General features: G+C 36.1%; 1 protein-coding gene and 1 pseudogene across 6 annotated transcripts in view; one reads left to right on the plus strand and one right to left on the minus strand.

Annotated features, from left to right (window-relative positions):
- Positions 1-16,370, minus strand: part of ASXL1 (ASXL transcriptional regulator 1) — a 74,958-nt gene that overhangs the window by 24,680 nt on the left and 33,908 nt on the right. The gene's annotated exons all lie outside the window — the stretch shown is intronic.
- Positions 993-1,265, plus strand: LOC105237206 (annotated as a pseudogene).

A 16,370-nucleotide genomic window follows, 5' to 3' on the forward strand; every position in this document is an offset into this window, starting at 1 on the left:
ACTGAGCAAATGATTAGACATAAAGTAGATAATGCAAGCCAGGATTTTAACTACTGGAGTAGCAAATTATAAATATGGAAAGAGGTAAAGCTAGAATGAACCCTGCAGCAAGAGACTGGAATTGAAGGTATCACTATGAACCAACATATGTAAAGACAGTCAAATACAGAAACAGACATAGATGTATACATGTACACTATTCTGAACTAAGAGGATCCTGAGTTCTGTGGAAAAATGGCTAATTCCAAAGCTGGGGCTAGAAAATATAAGCTAACAAGCATAGACATCTTGCTGGGCCAGAAACCAAAAAAGTAAAAAAAATGTCTGGAATGAGGGGGACCTGTCAGGACACAAAAGCCATTGGTAAAGGGAGTCCCACTGGCCACCTTTGCACAATTCGTGCATTAAAGCTAATGACAGTAACAAATAACTCAATAGTAAAATAAGAATCCATAAATCCATAATGAATAAACAAATGAGGGAGAAAAGAAGGTTCTTCCTTACTGCAAAATGCCAATTAATAAATGTCAAATGACTTAAAAATCGCCACCTGACAACCATCAGACAGAGATTGTTTCAGGCAAGACTCATTCATCAGGGGATGCTAAAACTTAGTGGATGAAAGTTAGATGAGACTAATTATATGAACTCAAAGTATCTCCTCACAAGATAATTCTTATTTACAGTGGAGAAAATGGCAGACACCACGTCAACCAAGTGACTGAAGTTATTATGAGAAATCAGACAAAAAGAAGTCATTTGTCTCCTAATGCACTGAGAAGGACATCACTTCTGAAATATTTCTGTCAAAAACTTATTACTTGAATCTAAAAATGAAAAAACATCAGACAAATCCAGACTGGGGAGCTTTCTAGAAAGTAAACGGCCCTTCTTCTGCCATTCCTGGTGCTGCCTGTGTGCTTGCTTGGCGTGGGCCCGGTACCTCTTTGGTGAAGCGACACCTGAAAAGACTCCAGCGCTCGCCATGACCATCAAAACGCCCAAGGAATGGAGTCAAGACTGAGAACAACGATCATATTAACTTGAATGTGGTGGGGTAGGATGGTTCTGCGGTGCACTTTAAAAGGCATAAACCACTTAGTAAACTCATGAAAGCCCATTGTCAACGACAGGGCTTGTCAACGAGGCAGATCAGATTCCGATTTCATGGGCAGCTAATCCATGAAACAGACCCACCTGCACAGCTGGAAATGGAGGATGAAGATACCCCGGATGTGTTCCAGCAGCAGACAGGTGTCTACTAAGAAGGGAACCTGTTACTTTACTCTAAAACTCTGTTTCTACAGACCAAGAAGACATTCTCAATGAGAAAACCGCAATTTGGTTCCACCACATCCTGACTACTGCGACATAGTTTTCTCGATTCTTTCATTTTCCCCTTCCCCATTCCTTATTGTACATAAAGTAACCAAGATGTGCACAAGCATACTGGGTTTTTTTCTTAACTAAATGGCTAATGGTTTATTTTGATCAACATAAAGCACAGATGGGGTGAGGAAAAATACGGCTTCTGTGAGAATACCCCCTTCTCCATTAGTAGCATGCTCATTCAGCTCTTATCTTTACAGTCCAGTAAGTTATTTTGCTCTGTTAAAACAAACGAAAAAGAACATAAAAATCCTTGCACTCCTTGTTCGGTTGTAGAATTTTAATGTTTTTCATTTATCATTGTAAAACCAAGGACAATTTTATAACATTTTTGTACAAAACTGTTACACATACGGCAATCTGTCTTTAAGTAGGGATAAATTACTCTAAAAGAAATGAATCTTAAGATAGTTTTCCCTTCAAGTCAAGCATCTTGTTGTTTAAATAAACTTCTTGTTTAAAACAAAAAAAAAAAGAAAGAAAGTAAATGACCTGTACTCAAAAAATAAAAAGGTCACAAAAGACAAAATTTGTGGGAACTTTTCCAGATTAAAGGAAATGAAAGAGACTTGACACAAAAATGCACCATGTGATCCAGGACTGGATGTACCCTCAAACAGAATTTTATAATTAGCATTAGTAAAACAATAGGCAAAATTTGAATTAAGTACGCAGATTAGCCAGCAAGCAATACTATGTCAATGTTAATTCTCTCATTCTGATAATGCAATGTGGTTATAAAAGAGAATTTCCTTGTTTTTAGTAAGTATTTAGAGATAAAGAGACATTACATCTGCAACTTACTCTGGTACAGAACAAAAATAATACACAAAGAATGACAAAGCAATAATGTGAGAAATTGTGTAAAATTTTTTAAAAGAATCCACTGAATACATTAAAGAAAAAAACCCAAAAATTTAAAGATCATTTCCATTTGTAATAGCATCAAAATTTAAAAATACTTTAAAAATTTCAAAAGACAGGCAAGACATCAATGGAAACTATAAAACACTGCTAAAAAGAAAGAAAAATCAAAGAAGACCTAAATCAATGGAAAGATATACCATGTTCATGGATCGGGGGGAAATCAATGTTAAAATGTTAATTTTCTACAAATTAATCTACAGATTCAATGCAACCCCAAATAGGCATTGTTTTTGGGAAAAACAAGTTGATTTTAAAATTTATATGAAAACTTAAAGGGCCAGGAAAGTCAAAACAATCTTGAAAAAGTTAGAAGATTCACACTACTAATAACACTACATGATTTCTTGACTTATTAAAATCAAGAGGGTAAGATTGGTTTAAAATTAAATAGACCAGTGGAACAGCAGAGTATCAAAACATATCTACATACATACAGTCCATTTTTGACAAAGGCACCAAGACTATTCAAGGGGGAAAGGCAAGTCATTAAATAAGGCTGAAACAACCAGATAAAGGAAAATACAAACTTGAACCACTATCTCAAATTACACTCAACAATTAATTTGGATCATAAACCTCAATGTCAGAGCCAAAAATGTAAAGTTTCTAGAAGGAAATACAATACAATATTTCTGTGTTGGGGTGCCTGAGTGGTTCAGCTGGTTAAGTGTCTAACTCTTGATCTCAGTTCAGGTCTTGATCTCAGGGTACCTGCACTGGGCTCCATGCTGGGCATGAAGCCTACTTTAATTAATTAATTAATTAATTGTTATTGGATAGATTTCTAAAAACATTAACTATATATTTCTTAATGACTTTTTCAAAATTGAAAACTTCTAATCACAGACACCTTAATAAAAATAAAAAGGCAGCCAACAAACTGGAAAAAAATATTTGCAATACATATATCCGACAAAGGACTTGTATCCAAGTATATATATTTTTTAAATTCTACCAAAAAAACCAAACTTTTTAAAAAAGATTATATTTATTTATTTTATTTATTTGAGCGAGACAGTGAGTGGGAGGGAGAGGGATAGAGAATCTGAAGCAAACTCTGAACTGAGCTCAGAGCCAGATGCAGGGCTCTATCCCATGACTGCGAGAGCACAACCTGAGCCAAAACCAAGAGCCGGACACCTCACTGACTGAGCCACCCAGATGCCCCAGGACAAACTATTTTTTTAAAAGGGAGAAGCTGCATATTCTTCCCCAAACTAATCTTTCCTTACATCAGGAAAAGAAGAGGAGCCCTAAGTATGATAGTAGGGTATCAGACCCCAAGTGGAGCACAGAAGGTCTGCACGCACAAGGGTGGCATGGTGTTGACTCTGTTGAGTCAGAGCTCAAGAAGGATAAAATGCCCCAATAAGGGATGACAAGGGGCAGCGTTATCAAAGCCAAGCTGGGTGAGGAGGGCATTTATATGAGGGCACTGCTGTGGGCAATCAGAGCCTGAAGCAGGTGAGGCAATCATCCCTGAGGAACCAGTCCAATATAGGGTGTTGGAGTCCAAGAGGGATAAAGAGGACATCTCCATCAGGGAAAAGCAGCAATAGTGATGGGGAAGGAGATTAATTATATAAGAGGATGGAAGGATTAAACAAGTAAATATATTAAATAACAGGAAAAACAGAAGTTAGATTTCTTACTGCTGGAGAAGGTAGTTGCAAATATGGAAAAGGAGAAAACTTTAGAATGAACCCTCTGGGCTTGCATTAGAATTTGTGGTACTGGTATAAGCTCATGGTTTTTAACATGTTCAGATAAAGCCAGACATAAACACAGATGTAACTGTATGTACGTATATGCACATGAATACACCCAAATTTCCCTTAGCCTCTTCTCCCTGGGAGGAACTGGTATCAGCAACACCTCAATAGCAGCAAGCACATCTAGAACCTAAATCTTGGCTTCTGAATACCATTATATACTAAAAGAACCAGGGCTCCATGGAGAAATGTCTAATACTGACGGCTGGGGCAAGGAAAGAACAAAGTGAACCTACATCACCTTTCTGGCAATAGCACTCCAAAAATGATGGGAGTATGTCAAAGGGACACAGAAGCCAGATTGACAAAATCCCTAGCAGCCAAACTGGAAACAATCTGAACACCTAAATAAGTAATAATAGATTATAACCCACTGAATAAAATAGAAAACCATGATTTTACCTAAATATAAATAAACTGAAATTTAGAAGGAGAATGGGATATTAGAGTTCCCCAAGGGAAAGAGAAGAATTTTACAGTGACTACGCCTAGCAGATGCTACCTTAACCAAGTGATAAAAGTGGACACTAGTAATAGGACAAACTGAAATAATGAGCCATCTGACAGGATGCACTAAAAACATAGCAACACTTCTCTGATACAACTGATGAAGACACATAAGCTGAATCTAATCACGAGAAAACCTAAGAAAACCCAAACTGAACAGCATTAACTGGTTTGTAATCTTCAAAAGAGTCAAGGTCATGAAAGTCAAAGAAAGATGAAAGAACTGTTCTACACTGAAGGAGACCACTTTTGACAACTACAGGTAACGTGTAATTCTGAACTAGATCCTTTAGGCATAAAGGACACTACAGGGACATTTAGCAGAACTTTAATGGAATCTGTTGATTAGATAATAAAAATGCCTCAAATTAATTCTCTGAATTTGATGGATGTATTATGGACATGTAGCAGACATCCTTTTTTTTCCTGAGTCTAGGTGACACACAATGTTACATTAGTTTCAGATGTACAAAACAGTTTATATACAAGTTTATATACATTATGCTATGTTCACAAGTGTACCTACCATCTATTACCATACACCACTATTACAATATCACTGACTATGTTCCTTATGCTGTGCTTTTTATTCCCATGACTTACTCATTCCATAACTGGAAGCCTGTATCTCCCACTCCCCTTCACCCATTCTGCCCCCAACTCCTCTCCCCTCTGGCAAGCATCAGTTTGTTCTCTGTATTTATTAGGTCTGATTCTGTTTTTGTTTATTCATTTGTTTTGGGGTTTTTTTTATTACACATGACTGCAATCACATGGTATTTGTCTTTCTCATTCTGAGTTACTTCACTTAGCATTATACCCTCTAAGTTCAACCATGTTGTTTCAAATGGCATGATCGCATCCTTTTTTATGACTGCATAATATTCTATTGTACATGTGTGTATATATGGGTACATCTTCCTTATCCATTCATCTATTGATGGACACTTAGTTTGCTTCCATATCTTAGCTATTGTAAATAATAATGCAATGAACACAGGGGTGTGTGTATTTTTTCAAATTACTGTTTTTGTTTTCTTTGGGTAAACACCCAAGAATGGAATTACTGAATCATATGGCATTTCAAATTTTAATTTTTTAAGGAATCACCAGACTGTTTTCCACAGTGGCTGTACCAGTTTGCACTTCCACCAACAGTGCATGAGGGTTTTCTCAACATCCTCATCAACTTATTTCTTGTCTTTTTGATTTTAGCCATCCTGACAGGTGTAAAGTGGTTTATCACTGTGGTTCTGATTTGCATTTCCCTGATGATGAGTGATGGATTTTTTAAAAAGATGTTATTTATTTGAGAGAGAGAGAGAGAGCATGGTGAGGGGGAGAGGGAGAGAGAGAATCTCAAGTAGACTCCCTGCTGAGCAGGGAGCCCAACACAGGGTTTGATCCCAGGACCCTGAGATCATGACCTTAGACAAAATCAAGAGTTGAACACTCAACTGACTGAGCCACCCAAGTGCCCCTGATGATAAGAGATGTTGAGCATCTTTTCACGTATCTGTGTGCCATCTGTATGTCTCCTTTGGGGGAAAAAAATCTATTCAGGTTCTCTGCCCATTTTTTAATTGGATTTTTTTTTTTTGGTGTTGAGTTGTACATAAGTTCTTCATATATTTTGGATATTAACCCCTTATCAGATATATCATTTGCAAATATCTTCTCCCATTCAGTGGGATGTCTTTTTGTTTTGTTTCCTTCACTGTGCAAAAGCTTTTTTATTTCGATATAATACTGATAGTTTATTTTTGCTTTTGTTTCCCTTGCCACAGGAGACATTTTTAGGATTTTTATGGTTTCAGGTCTCACATTTAGATCTTTAATCAATTTTGAGTTTTTGTGTATATTTTGAGTTTATTTTTGTGTATGGTGTTAAAAAGTACTCCAGTTTCACTCTTCTGCATGTAGCTGTCCAGTTTTCCCATCACAATTTGTTGAAGAGGCTGTCTTTTTCGCATTGTATATTCTTGCCTTCTTTGTTGTAGATTAACTGACCATATAATGTGGATTTATTTCTGGGCTCTCTATTCTGTTCCACTGATCTATGTACCTGTTTTTGTGCCAGTACCACACTGTTTTGATTACTACAGCTCTGTAGTATAGATCTTGGAATCTTGGAATTGTGATACCTCCAGCTTTGCCTTTCTTTCTCGAAACTGCTTTGGCTATTCGGGATCTTTTGTGGTTCCACACAAATTTTAGTATTATTTCTTCTAGTTTTATGAAAAATGCTACTGGTAGTTTGATAGGGATTACACTGAATCTGTACATTACTTTGAGTAACATGAACATTTTAACAATATCAATTCTTCCACTGTAGCAAATATCACCTACACACTGAAGTATTAATGCTCAGGAATAAAGGTATAATGGGGCTCTAAATGGGGCTGTAAAGGTATAATGGAACTCTAAAGTATTAACACTCAGTTAGTAAAGGTGTATTTCTTAATGAATCATGGAACATTACACCAAAAACTAAGGATATACTACAAGGTGACTAACATAACATAATAAGAAATTATTATAAAAAAATAAAGGTGTAATTCTAAATACAGAAAAAAGAAGTTCTTTGTTCTGTACTTAAAAACTTTTCTGAAAGCTTATCAACGTTACAAAATAAAAAAAATTTTTTTCAACGGGCAAAACAATAAACATTCGAATAGGAAGATGACAAAAATGGTCAATAAATACGCGAAAATGTATTCATCATCATTTATCATCAGAAAAAAATGTAAACTAAAACAATGAGACATGAAGAAAAACATGATCATTTCTATTAATGCAGAAAAGTTACTGAGAAAATTCAACACACATTCATGATAAAAACTTTCAACAAACTAGGAACAGAAGGGAACTTGCTCAACTTGATATACAGCAAAATATCTACAAAATATCCACAGCTAACATCATACCAAAGGTGAAAAACTGAATGCTTTCCCTTGAAGACTGGGAAGAAGGCAAAGATATCCACTCTCACCACTCCTATTCAACATAGAGCCTGAAATGTTAGCGAGTGAAATCAGTCAGGAGAACTATTAAAATAAAAGGCACACAGATCAGAAAGAATATATAAAACTGGCCCTTTCCACAGGTGACATGATGGTCTAATAAAAAATCCCAAACAATTACTAGAACTAGTAATTAAGTTTATCAAATTCAACAGGATATAGGTCAACACATAAAAATCAATATTTTCTATATGTAGGCAATCCACAGTTAGAAACCAAAATTAAAAGCACAATACCATTTATAATAGCTTCCAAAAAAAATTAAATACTGAGGTACAGAACTAACAAAACATGCAAAATCTGTACGCTAAACTACAAAATGCTCATGAAAATATCAAAGATGATCTAAACAAATAAAAAGACATACTAGATCCACAGACTGGAAGTCTCAACATAGTCAGATGTCAATTCTCCCCAAACTGATCTGCTGGTTGAATGTATTTACTATGAAAACCTCAGCAAAAAACAAACTTGTAGATATAGGATGATTCTACATGGAAAGGCAAAAAAATCAGAACAGAACAATTCTGAAAAATAATAAAGTTGAAGGAATCATATCACCTGCTTTTACATCCTATCATACGGCACTACAACACTAATCGAAATAGCATGGTACCGACAGAGGAACAGACATATAGGTAAATGGAGCAGAGTCCAAAAGTAAAACCTTTTACAAAATATGGCCAACTGATTTTTGACAGAGCTGTAAAACCAATTTAATAGAGAAAGGATAGTCTTCACAAATAAATGGTAATTTAACAAGTGGCCATCCAATAGGCAAAAAATGATCTTTGATGTGACTTTACACCTAATTCAAAAATTAAACGGAGTAACAGATGTAAATGTAAAATATAAAACTCTTACGGGTACCCAGCTGGCTCAGTGAGTGGAGCATGCAACTCTTGATCTTGGGGTTGTGAGTTCAAGCTCCACACTGGATGTAAAATTACTTAAAAATTAAATCTTAAAAAAAAAAAATAAGACTTCTAGAATATAAGAAAAATTTTATCTAGAGTTAGACAAAGTTCTTAAACATGACACACAAACACAAAAAACCTATAAAATAAAAATTTTGTACTTTTAAAAAAAGATTTTATTTATTTATTTGACAGAGATAGAGACAGCCAGTGAGAGAGAGAACACAAGCAGGGGGAGTGGGTGAGGAAGAAGCAGGCTCCCAGCGGAGGAGCCTGATGTGGAGTTCAATCCCAGGACTCCGGGATCATGCCCTGAGCCCAAGGCAAATGCTCAATGACTGAGCCACCCAGGTGCCCCTAAAGATCTTAATTTTAAGTAATCTCTACACCCAACATGAGGCTCAAACTCACGACCTCGAGATCAAGAGTCACACACTCCACCAACTGAGCCAGCAAGGCACCACTAAATTAAAATTTTAAAATCAATAAATTAGACTTCATCAAGATTCAAAACTTTTACTCTATAAAAGACGCTCTTAAGAAAATAAAAAGATAAGCCAAAGGCTGGAAAAAATATCTGCAAATCACATATCCAACAAGTAATTTGTATTTCAACAACTCTATATATTCAATAATAACAAAGCAACCCAATCAGAAAAAGAACAAAAGACTTGAACACAGGGATGCCTGGGTGGCTCAGTCGGTTAAGCATCTGCCTTCAGCTCAGGTCATGATCTCAGGGTCCTGGCATAGGGCCTTGTGTCCAGCTCCCAGTTCAGTGGGGAGTTTGCTTCTCCCTCTCCCTCTGCTGCTCCCCCGGCTTGTGCTCTCTCTCTCTCAAGTAAGTAAATAAAATCTTAAGAAACAGAAGACCTGAATGTAAATTACACCAAAAGATATTGAAATAGAATGTAAGTACATGAAAAGATACTGAACACCATTACCCATTAAGTAAATGCAAATTAAGTCTTGCAAGATTACCCAGCATCTATTAGAATGGATAGAAGAAAAAACATTGTTAATACCAAGTGCTGCTGAGAAAGCACCAACAACTCATAGCATCATGAGTGGGAATTAAAAACTGTACTCCCACTTTGGAAAAAAAGTGTGGCAGTTTCTCACAGAGCTAAACTTAGATATTACCCAGCAATTCCACTCACAGGTATTTATCCTAGAGATAAAAGCATTTTCACACTGAAACCTGTATACGAATTTTCACAGTGGCTTTATATGTAACAGCCCCAAACTAGTAACAACTCAAATGTTCCTCAATGGAAGAATCAATATACAACTTGTGGTATATTCATAAAATGGAATACCAGTTCAACAATAAAAGAAATGGTATTGATAAACAACAACGTGGAGAGATCCCAAGTACTATGATGAGTGAAAAACACCAATCTCAAAAGGGAACATATTATATGATTCTGTTCCATTCTTTTTTTTTTTTTAAAGATTTTATTTATTTATTTGACAGAGATAGAGACAGCCAGCGAGAGAGGAAGCACAAGCAGGGGGAGTGGGAGAGGAAGAAGCAGGCTCGTAGCGGAGGAGCCTGATGTGGGGCTCGATCCCACAACGCCGGGATCATGCCCTGAGCAGAAGGCAAATGCTTAACCGCTGTGCCACCCAGGCGCCCCTGATTCTGTTCCATTCTGAAAAGTATAAAATTGTAATAAGGCTATCCTAGACCATCCAGCAGATGAATTTTATATTGTCGTGTAACAAATTACCACAAAATTAGTGATATAAAACAACACACATTTATTATTTTCTCAAGTTTCCAGGGGTGAGGGGTCTGAGCATGGTTTAGCTGGGTCTTCTGCTCAGGGGCTCATTAAGCTTCAAATCAAAGTGTCAACCAAGCTGCTTTTTTTTCTACAGCTCAGGGTCCTTTTCCAAGCTCACACGGCTATTAGCAGAAAACAATTTCTTACAGTTGTAGGACTAAGGTAAATTTCTTACTGGCTGTCAGCTGGGGCCTGAATTCAGCTCCTAAAGATCCCCACAGTTCTTGTGATATGGCCCTCTCACAATATGGCAGCTTGCTTCTTCAAAGTAAGCAAGAATTGTTCGGTTCTTCCATCTCAGACCTCCAAGTCCTCTTTTAAAAAAGGGCTTGCCAGACTGGGTCAGACCAACTCAAGATAATCCTTCTTTGAGCTGACTTAAAGTCATCTGACCCGGGACTTTAATTACACCTATAAAATCTCTTTGCCTTTGCCACATTCTATTGTGAGAAGCAACCTGAAGTTCTCACCCCCATGCCAGATAAAGAGATAACAGAAATACACGGGTTATCAGAGATCATCTTAGAATTCTGCCTAACATAGCTAGCCTCCAGCCATCCCTCCAGCTGACCAGATACAGGAGAGCCCAGCCCAGATCACCTCAGATAATCAGACCCAGGCCCGACCAAAAAAAACAGCTCATCCAACCAACTCTCACAAGGAATTGTGAATTAAGTATACAATTGTTTTAAGGCAGCAAGTTTTGGAATGGTTACATAGCAAAAGCTAATGGATACAACACACATAAAATACTTAGCCATATGGAATAATCAGGAGGGGCTCAATGATCAGGCAGAAATGAATTTACTGATGGGGCCAGTAATGCCACAAAGAAATGTACACACACACACACACACACACACATATTCTTAATCTAAAAATAAAAGAAATTAAGCTTCACCTATTTAGTATATGGATTGACACTGCTGCCCTTTCTCAATTCCTATGTCAGTCCTACTTCACATTCAGTATTCTGAAATTCACTTACTTGTTCTCAACATGTTTTATTTGCCTTGTTAGATAAACAACTTTCTTATCTAGTTTTAATCAGGCTTAAAAACATTACCATAAAGAAACGGCAGATCTGAGATAACACTAAAAATGTGAGTGATGATGATGTCATATGAGAGTATAAAGGACACCCAGAAAACAGCAGGACTGACATTTTTACCCCAAATATATAAACTCTTCATCAGGTATGTTTAAAAGTAAAATCAATGATGAGCATATTAGACCTGAAAAGAAGTTAGCCCAAACTATCCAAAAGTATAAGACTAATTGAAATATAATATATCCTCTATCATTAATACACTTTAATGTTAATGAATTATTTTTTAAAATATACTATAATTTTTAAATATTTTTAAATTTCTGTTTTAGAGTGTTATTTCTCATTGGACATATTATAAAAGACTATATGCTAACCTATACCCAGTTATAATGTATAAGAAAGTATATATACACTGAGGATGTAAACTCAAAACATTTTTATTACCATTAGAGGGATAACTTTTTAAAGATTTTATTTATTTATTTCTTGGAGAGAGAGCGTGTGTGCGCACGTGCTTGCGTGAGTGGGGAGAGGGGCAGAGAGAGAGGAGAGAGACAATCCCAAGCAGATTCCGCACTGAGTGTGGAGCCGGCTGGGGTCTGACCCTAAGATCACCACTGGAGCTGAAACCAAAAGTCAGACCCCTAACCAACTGAGATACCCAAGTGCCCCAGGGGAATAATACATAAAACATGAATCCCACTGCCACAGGCACTGAAAAGCACTGCAGTGACATTATCAGAGTAATGCTTTAGCATCATTCTGACAGCAGTTTGAAAACTGCATCACAGATGCAAAGAATGTGAAAAACAGACAAATATTGAGAGACTAATGCAGTAGTCACGCCAGAAGTATTACTGCCAGAGTACGAATGTCAGAACTGTGAGGAAAAAGACTGTGATGAGCATTAAGTAAGAATGGATGAAAAGAACACACAAAAGCTATTTTTGTAAAAAAAGAAAATAAGAAAACATATATATCTGTATAGCTTTATAAACACAGGAAAGATAAATGCCACCTAACAGGCTTAAAAAACGAAACTCATAAGGATACATTTCCAAGTAATTTTATCTGCATTCCAGAACAAAGCTCAAAAATAGTGACACAAGTACAAAAACATATAGAACCCAAAGTAAAAGTCACAATGTCTCATTCAATCAAAAATTAGGAATGCAAAGAACCAGAAAAATTTGACCCATAATGACAAGAAAAATAAACAGAAACAGATCCAAAACTGACACAGAAGATAGAACTAGAAGAGGGTTTAAGAAGTTCTTGTATCTGTATTTCATGTGCTGAACACCGAACACATCAATCAGAGACGTGTAAAATAAAAAAATAAAAAAACCAAAAAGAACTTCTGGAGATGAAAAAAATACAAGGTCTGGATTAATAGCCAAATGAACCCTGCAGAAGAAGAGATGAGTGAGCATAAAGATATACCGGTAGAAACCACCCAAAACAAAGTATAAAGACTGAAAAAGTATGAACAGCACATCAGTAAGCTGCAACTTCAAATGGCCAAATATACATGTAATTACAGTCCCAAAGGGAGAGGGAAAGTGTAGAAGAAAAATATTTGAAAAAGTAATGGCTAAATATTTACCAAATTTGATTCAAGAAGCTTAACAAAACCCAGGCACAAGAAGCATGAAAGCAAGCTACACCAAAGTACATTATAATCAAACTGCTGAAAAACAATGATAAAAAGAAAATCTTAGGGGCGCCTGGGTGGCACAGCGGTTAAGCGTCTGCCTTCGGCTCAGGGCGTGATCCCGGCGTTATGGGATCGAGCCCCACATCAGGCTCCTCCGCTATGAGCCTGCTTCTTCCTCTCCCACTCCCCCTGCTTGTGTTCCCTCTCTCGCTGGCTGTCTCTATCTCTGTCAAATAAATAAATAAAATCTTTAAAAAAAAAAAAAATCTTAAAATTTACCAGAAAGGAGGAGAAAAAACCCATTACTCACTAGGAATACAAATTAAAATAATAGCAGATATCTCATCAGAAATAATGCAAGCTAGACACAGTGGAGCAACTCTAACATTAAAGTACGGAGAGAAAAAACAGTCAACCTAGAATTCTGTATCAAGAAAATACCTTTTTAAAAGAGAAAATAATTTTTCAGATATACAAACACTTTAAAATACTATCACCAGTAGGGACACCTGGGTGGCATAGTCGGTTAAGCACCAACTCTTGGTTTCAGCTCAGGTTGTGATCTCAGGGTCCTAAGATCATGCCCAAGTTGGGCTCTGAGCTCAGGGCAGAGTCTGCTTGAGACTCTCTCTCCCTCTGCCCCTCCTACTCATGTATTCTCTAATAAATCAATAAATCAATAAAATACTATCAGCAGTAGATAGCATGTCAAGAAACATTAGAGGAAGTCCTATCAAAATGAAAATGATACCAGATGGGAATCTGGATATAACCCACAGGCAATGAAGAGCACCAGAAATGGAAAATATACAGGTACAAATAAGACTTTTTTCTTATTTCTTAAATATCTTGAAAAGACAATGGACTGTTTAAATGAAAATAATGTACTGCAGGGTTTAAAACATATGGAAATGAAGAGTATGATAACAGCACAAAGACTGAGGAGGGAAAGTGGAAGTGTACCACTGGTAAGGTTCTTATTACAGGTAAAGTGATACGATATTACCCGAAGGTAGATTGTGAAAAATATTTATACAATAAATACTAAAGCAACCACTAAAACAACAAAAAAAAAGACATACAACTAAGAGAAAAACAGGGAAATGCAAATATTTTTTAAAAATCCTTAATCCAAAAGAAGGCAGAAAAATAAGAAAAAAAGAAAAAAGAACAGATGGGACAAAAAGAAAACAACTAACACGATGGTAGATTTAAACTCTACAACATCAGAAATCACTTTAAAAAAATTTTTTTTATTATTAACTTATAATGTATTATTTGTTTCAGGGGTACAGGTCTGTGATTCATCAGTCTTATACAACACACACCACTCACCACAACACATACCATCCCCAATGTCCACAATAATCACTTCAAATGTAAATGGTCTATACACCCCAACAAAAAGGCAGAGATTATCAAATTGGATAAAAGCAAGATCCAACTATATGATGCCTGCAAACTAACAAACTCCACTTGACATATAAAAGGATGGAAATATGTATATCATGCAAACATTAACTGAATGAAAGCAGGAGGGGTTGTATTACTATAAAAGAAAGTAAATTTCAGATCAAAGAATATTACCAGGGTTAAAGAAAGTCATTTCAAAATGGCAGAGGAGTCAGTTCATGGAGAAGACAATCTTAAATGTTTATGAACCTTTTAAGTTAACTGCAAAATACATAAAGTAAAATCTGATAAAACTAAAATAAGAAATAAATCCACAATTAGAGATTCAATTCTCTCTATAACTGATAGGGTAAGCAGATAGAAAATCAATAAAAATATAGATTGGAACAATGCTATCAACCAATAAACTAATCAACACCATGTGACAACAGAATACACATTGTTTTCAAGTACACATGGAAAATTTTGAGACAGAACTTATTCCGAGCCATAAAACAAGCTTCAGAAAATTCTAAAGGATTCAAATCATACACGGTATATTCTCTCACCACAATGGAATTACATTAGAAATCAATAACAGAAAAGTTCTCTTTCCCAAATATAGAGAAACTAAACATCACACTTCTAAATAACCAATAAAGAAATCAGGGGTGCCTGGGTGGTTCAGTCGGTTAAGCATCTGACCTCAGCTCAGGTCATAATCTTGGGGTCCTGGGATGGAGCCTCATGTTGGGTTCCACGCTCAGCAAGGAGTCTGCTTGTCCCCTCCCTCCCTTTGGCCCTCCTTCCACTCATGTGTGTGTGCATGTGTGCTCTCTCTCTCCCTTCCTCTCAAATAAAATCTTTTTTAAAAAAGAAGAAATCAAAAGAAAAATCTGAAAGGTATTTTGAATTGAATGAAAATAAAAGCACAACATATCGAGTTTTGTTGTACACGTTAAATTAGAAAAAAGGAAAGGTCTCAAATACTTCACCTTCAATCACGAGAAACTAGAAAAGAGAAGGGAGCAAATTAAGCCCAATTCAAGCATAAAGAAAGAAAAGAATAAAAACAAAGATCAATATAATAGACAAGAGACATCAATGAAACCAACAGCTGATTTTTGAGATGATCACTAAAATGGATGGACCACTAGCCAGAGTAATCGTAAATACAGAAGACACAAATCACTACTGTAAGGAAGAGAGCAGAGACATTATTACAGACTCTATTCCTTATGATTATAATTGTGACAATTTAGATGAAGTGGACACAAACTAAAACTCACCCCAAAATACATAGATAACCTAAACAGCTCTATATTTGTAGAAGAAAATGAATCTGTTATTAAAAATTTCCAGGCTCAGATGGCTCCACCGGTGAATTTTATCAAGCATTAAAGGAAGAAATAATAACAATTCTATAAAGACTCTGTCAGAAAATCTAAATGGAAGAAATATTTCCCAATTGCTATGGTCTGAATGTATCCCCCCAAAATTCACATGTTGGTATCCTTAGGCTCAATGTGATGGTATTAGAAGGTGGGGCCTTTGGGAGGTGATTAGGTCGTGAGGGTGGATTAGTGCTCTTACAAAAAAAAAAAAAATCCCACAGAGTTTACAATTAAAGTGAATTAACAGAAAGAAGTCCACAACTCAGAAGAGGGCCCTCATCTGACCACGCTGGTTCCTTAACCTTGGAATTCCAGCTTCAAGACTGAGAAATAATTTCTATTGCTGTAAGCTACCCAGTCTGCGGTATTTTGTTATAGCAACCCAAAAAGACTAAAACACCAATTCACTCGACAAGAACAGTATTACTTTTACTTTCATGAAAATCAAATATATTACAAGAAAACGACATTTTAACGTGTCATGAATATAGATGCAAAAATTGTTAATAAATTTAACAAATCAAATCCAATAATATTTTATAAAAAGGATA

This window comes from Ailuropoda melanoleuca, chromosome 13 (assembly GCF_002007445.2).
Source record: "Ailuropoda melanoleuca isolate Jingjing chromosome 13, ASM200744v2, whole genome shotgun sequence".
Lineage (NCBI taxonomy): Eukaryota > Metazoa > Chordata > Mammalia > Carnivora > Ursidae > Ailuropoda > Ailuropoda melanoleuca.